Source organism: Trichechus manatus, unplaced genomic scaffold (genome assembly GCF_000243295.1).
Source record: "Trichechus manatus latirostris isolate Lorelei unplaced genomic scaffold, TriManLat1.0 scaffold00085, whole genome shotgun sequence".
In the NCBI taxonomy this organism is placed as follows: Eukaryota; Metazoa; Chordata; class Mammalia; order Sirenia; family Trichechidae; genus Trichechus; species Trichechus manatus.
In genome coordinates, this window is record NW_004444021.1 from 10028376 (window position 1) to 10034959 (window position 6584).

General features: G+C 35.6%; 1 protein-coding gene across 1 annotated transcript in view; it reads left to right on the forward strand.

Annotated features, from left to right (window-relative positions):
• The window catches only part of ZNF804B (zinc finger protein 804B), a 583715-nt gene that overhangs the window by 168831 nt on the left and 408300 nt on the right, over positions 1–6584 (forward strand). The gene's annotated exons all lie outside the window — the stretch shown is intronic.

A 6584-nucleotide genomic window follows, 5' to 3' on the forward strand; every position in this document is an offset into this window, starting at 1 on the left:
TGCACATTTTAACCCTTTTGTGCCTAGTGGTACATATAGCAACTATGAACTTTTTCAGCCTCTAGGGTTTATTGGGAAGCTGCTGTACCACTGACAGTGCACGCTGCTGCAAAGCAGGGGCCTTTATGTCTATTTGAAACAGAAGAGCCAGTGTGTGTCGCAAATTACTGTTTTTACAGGGTACTGTATGAGGTGCCTGCATTTTTGATAGGAAAAACAGAAATTCTGAAAATTTTTATTTATTTCACATATGTATCAATAGACCCTAGTGGGGACTCTGGGGTGTAATTAGTGGTACTTCGTACTGAAACCAAAAAACCAAACCCATTGCCGTCAATTCCGACTCATAGCAACCCTGTAGGACAGAGTAGAGCTGCTCCATGGAGTTTCCAAGGAGCAGCTGGTAGATTTGAACTGCCTACCTTTTGGTTAGCAGCTATAGCTCTCTATAGGTCTTAACCACTGTGTTACCAGGGCTCCAGTGGTACTTCATATGTACCACTAAACATGTAGGGTAGGCTTATGGGAGGGGGCAACAAAAAAAACATCCATACTACTTACCAAACATTCAGAAACTATGATTCAGCGTGCTTCCATTAATGAAAACAAATGATATCAACAAAAAATTTAAAGCAGAAAATAATTGGGTCACCAAAGTGTTAATTAATAAAGATCTATTTTTAAAATGGAGGAAAAATGCAAGTCCTTATTTTCCACATTGAAGTTTACCTATTTTATCTGATTTAATTAACATACGGCTCTTGTATGTAGATTAAAATGAATATAGAGTGAAACACTGAGTTTTATATAGCAAACGGTACTATGAATCTGGTATTTCTCAAAATTCAAGTATCATGAATATCACAATGAAATAACTTGTTTCCTAAAGCTATGTTTAACATTGCAATTTGAGAGTTCCAGTTTCTTTTGAGATCACAACATGATATAGGTTTAAAAAATCCATTTTAGAGCAACAGGATTAGCATGCACACTTGTTTAGAAGTCCAAGTAAACAAAGGTGCATCTGAATAGATTTAACATGCTGTAGAAGGTAGATTCGGAAATAACTTGAACTACTTTCCCATGGAATAATTTATTCACTCAGGTAGTATATGGACTTTAAAGAAACGGTTGATATGTTTTTCAGTGAGAAGAGAATTAATCCTAATAAATTCATTTAAAATAAAGGAAATATATCCTCAGAGTAAATGTGGCACTGATTCATCAAGCTCTGTTTCTTATAATATACTTATGTCTCATTATAAACTCTGAATATCTCAGACAAAATTATTTTACTATAAAATTCAAGCTATTTAAATACTTGTGACTTGAACAAGAAATATTGATAAAGTCATTCATACTAAGATTAGCGAACATTTAGTGAAAATAAACAAATAGTGAATTATTCTATGTTGAGTAGGCTTGTTGTTGTTAAGTTGCCATCGAGTCTTGGAACAATAAATGGCAAAATAGAGATATTAATATTTTCACTGCATGCAAGAATCACACAAAAAATATTATGTGCAATAATTCAAGTAAACCAAAAATATTTTAACTATAAGCTTCCAGGCACTCCCTTCCCACTAGCATTTTTAACTCAAGAGATAATAAACAACAAATTATATAACTAAAAAGAGGCATTTGTATGGTTTCACCAGCTACTCTGCCTTGCTCAGCTTCTGTTGTAGAGCCCATAGACAAAAAAATGGCCAAATGACTAGCAGTAAGAAGAAAAAAAGACCAGAAGCATAGAAGCTGACTGAATAAGTCAGACATAGTGAAATCGGATATGTCTAAGGATCAGAACTAAGGTTATGGCAGAGTTATATGCCAAATAAAAATGAGAAGACTATGTAGTGTTGATATTTTGGTATTACTTGAGGAATATGATTAGAAAAAAAGAGGGTAGTTAATGTGATTGGTTGAATTGTGTTCCCCAAAAGATATCCTGAAGTGCTAACCATCAGTACTTGTGAATGCGATCTGATTTGGAAGCAGTGTCATTACAGATGTAATTAGTTAATGTGAGATCATACTGGAGTAAGGTGGACCCTAATCCAATAGGAGTGATGTTTTTATAAGAAGAGGAGAAGAGACAGAGTCAGATACACACAGAGGGAAGATGGCCTCATGGGGATGGAGGCAGAGTTTGAAGTTTTGCTGCCAAGGAATGCCTGAGGCTACCAGACAAACTGGAAGAGACAAGCACCTCTGCTATAGGCTTCAGAGGGAACGTGGCCCTGCCGATAGCTGGATTTCAGAATTCCAGCCTTCAGAACTGTGACAGAAGAAATTTCTGTTATTTTAAGCCACACAGTTTGTGGTACTTTGTTGCAGCAGTCCTAGGAAACTAATATAGTTAGGAAAAATAATACGGTATTTGGTTAGTTCATATAATGTGTCTGGAAAATATAACCAATAGAGTGGACATCGTGGTTCTTGATTTAGTTAGCCATTTGCATATCTTCTGTGCCTTTTGAAATGGACTCAACTCTGCCTCTCTCACCTTCTTTGATCCCTTTGGTGTAATCCTGCTCATCTCCTTCTAAAGTAGTGACATTCCTCATGCCCAGTGAAGTATTCTTTGAAATGTCCAGGTGGAGATGTCAGCTCACTACTGCATATCTTAACATATATTGGAATTTTGAGCTCATCTTTATAGCTCCAGTACCCTTCACAAGGTTTAGATGTTTTAAGCTTTCAAGACACGTATAAGTATTTGTTGAATTAATGAACATAAGGATAAATTAATATTTTTGGAGATAAACAAATAGAGAAAATCTGTGTCCTTAGAGGCACAGTGAAGTGGATGTGGAGAAGCTTATCAGGCATAGAAAAAAGACATTTAACTCTGTATGTCACACCCTCTGGGCAGACTGGATACTCTCAGGTAGCAGCAGGAGGCAGAGAGAATGACATACTGTGGCCACAGTCACTAGGAACAGCAGCCAGCAGACAGAAACCACCAAGAGAACGTGCCTTACTGTCTCTCAGTCTAGGGATTTCCGGATACAGGAGTCTGGGCAAGTAGGACAGTGAAGCCAATGTGGATCTATGGGCACCTGGTTATTCACGCTGGTCACCCCCATGTCACAGGAGAAATGACAGACCATAGTGCCAAACCTCAATGCTTAATGCACGCTTTTGACACAGGATCTTAATTATTGTCCTTTCCAGGAATGCATCCCAACCTCCACTCACTCTCCTCCTTAAAAAAACAACAAACTGGTACTGTCTGCCCTTCCTTGTCATTTCTAAAGATCTGCTAGATCTTTACTCTGAAACATGTCTAACTTCATTGGCTCAGTTCCTTCTACGTCTGTCAACAAAACATTAAAAAAAAAAAAAAAAAAAACCACTTAACATCCATGATCACAGAGAATATCTTATAAGGTATATTACTACACATATTTAGCTTATATAACTTAACAATATATCTTAATCCTGTTTTTAGCCCTATGTTGGTTTAAATCCTCAAAATTTAGTAATCCATGTATTCAGTATTTCCCTTCACCCTTCTTATGTGATCAGTACTATCCATCATTTGATGATTTTATGACAAACTACAAAGAATTATTGAGCATAATTCCATAGGAAATTATATGAAGTTCACCATATATTTAGTGTATCATGTATAGAAATGTCCGAGTTTTTTGTCTGAAACTCCTAAGAATGGATTTTATATTTCAAATTGTAAGTATGTCTATATACAAATATAATATATATACTATGTAAATAAAGCAACTTCCATGTAATATTGAACTTTACTATGTATAATAAAATAAAGCCAAAGTTAACATAAAATTATTTATATTAACATTTAATTACAATCTAGAAAATATACCAAGTTAAAAATACTTGTCATAAGCCATTAACTTGTTCTTGTGACACTCTAATAGGTAACAGACTGGAGTTTAAAAACATAATGTAGACTTTATAATGGAAATCTGCATTTTGCTATTCAATTTATTAAGAAAGCAAGTCAAAGGCAGTTGTTTTTCCATTTTCAGAATATTTATTTAGTGATAAGTGAAAATAAATGATATTGGTCTTGTTTATTTTGTCATTGATGTTTTTGCGTCTCAGCTTAGATGAATTCTTGTTTTTTCAAAATAGTACTTCTATTTATCATTCTGAAAATCAAGTTTACTTTTAACTGTTTTCATAAAAATTAATTCATTTTATATAATGTTTCAATACTCACAGATTGATTTTATGTCTAATGACTGAAGTCACTAAGGTCAACAGATAAACTTCCTTCTTCATCAAGAAATTTGTAAAATTTTCTTCTCATTTGTGAGTATTGGCTAATAATTTTCCTGTTTATAAATTAATAAATTATAATTAATATGAAGGATAGTTAGGTGATTTTTAACTTAGCAGTAAAGAACTAAAAAAAAGTTCTTAAGAACTGAACATGAATGGAGAAAAACCTGGAAGACAGAATATTCTCTGTGAGAAGACAGAATGCAGAGATGATGAGTGGATAGAGAGAAAGGAGAGAAAAGAAAGTGGAAGATTTTGGGTTCCATGGACTTCTTAGTATAGGGGACTCTTTGAGAGATTTCCTCTCTTTAGCTGAGCTAATAACACAATCAGAACGCAAATGGATGTTTTGCAGTCTGGTACCTGGATTCTCTCACTCATGGTCCCTTATATCTGTAGAAAAAAGACAGAAGAAAGTAGTTAAAGAGAAAGGGAAAGATATGAGAGAACTTATGAATTAAAAAAAGAGTCCTAGGGAGAGCAGACTGTTACAGGGAAAACTGGAAAATAAATGCTGAGAGGTGGAAGACAGAGACAAAGGAAATTTGACTTAGAATTTAGAAGAAATTTGAAGTATCTGGGCAAAGTGTATTCACGATAAATATGGTAGAAGCTCATGTGCAAACTGACTCTCCTTAGCGTGTAGAGGAAAGTACCCAGACTTTAGTGCTAGGCAGACTTGGAAATTGAAAAAACCCAAACCCATTCCGACTCAGCGACACACATTTTAAATTAGTAAAACAACTCTGGATTGCAGTTGTCTCATAGATTAAAAAAAAACAAAAACCAGACCTGTTGCCATCAAGTCCATTTTGACTCTTAGTGACCATATATGACACAGTGGAACTGCCCGATGGTGTTTCAAGGCTGTAATCTTTTTGGAAACAGATTTTCACTTTTTTCTCCCAAGGGACAGCTGGTGGGTTCAACTTCCAACTTTTCAGCTAGCAGCCAAGCGTTTAACCACTGTTACCATCAGGGCTTCTCTCATAGATTAGGGAAGGTTAAAAAAACACTCCCTTTGTAGCCTTGACACAAGGATTACATGTGGTGACTGATGGAAAATCACTTGCTGCATCAAAAGTATTTTTCCTAGGAGTCTGAGACAAAAAACTTGAACAGTTCTATACATGATGCACTAAATATATGATGTTGTTGTTGTTGTTACTAGGTGTCGCTGAGTCAGTTCTGACTCATAGCAACCCTGTGAACAACAGAACAAATCACCGCCTGGTCCCGCACCATCCTCACAATCATTAACTATGTTTGAGCCCATCGTTGCAGCCACTGTGTCAGTCCATCTCCTTGAGGGTTTTCCTCTTTTTTGCTGATCCTCTACTATACCAAGCATGATGTCCATCTCCAGGGACTGGTCCCTCCTAATAACATGTCCAAAGTACATGAGATGAAGTCTCACCATCCTCGCTTCTAAGGAGCATTCTGACTATACTTCTTCCAAGACAGATTTGTTCATTCTTCTGGCAGTCCATGGTATATTCAATATTTTTTGCCAACACTATCATTCAAATGCATCAGTTTTTCTTTGGTCTTCCTTATTCATTGTCCAGCTATCACATGCATATGAGGTGATCAAAAATACCATGGTTGGGTCAGAGCACCTTAGTCCTCAAAGTAACGTCTTTGCTTTTTATTAAATACATAGTGATCTTTATATAATTTCTTACTGAATTACTGTATTTTTTTCACAAATAATGCACCCACATAAATAATGTGTGGTATAGCATGCTTACAGAAATAGTGTTGGGGGGTTGCATGGTTGACAAGAAATGATATATGAGTTATTTGTATAAAAAATACTGTATGTAAGTTTCCCCTTTTCCTTAGGGAGTTTTATTAATGCTGTATTTACATGTTGGAGTGGACTCATAAATTATCACTTTTATAGCCTGATAATGGAACTCACTCAGGTGTGTGTACGGGTGATGGGTATGTTCTAGATTTATGTAACTTATACATAATAGGTTAGCGGCAGTTGTCCCAAACATATGCTCACCCTTGGCTACTTATTTTTATCCTGATATAACACATTTTTGCATTTTTGTTAGGCTACCATTAAAATAGATAACTGAATAAGAGCAGAGTAAATGTCCTCTCAATTATTACTGGTCAATAGTTTAACCCCTCCTCTGTCAAACCTTAAAGATTTATTGCTGCTGTGGGGCTTGTAGTGAAGTTTCTTATCAGACACTCTGCTCCCTGGCAATCATATAATTTTATAACATACTGGAAAAAGAAAAATTGCAGTCTTAGAACTATAGGGCCTATGCTCCTAACTTTAGGACTAAGCAGAGTTTTGG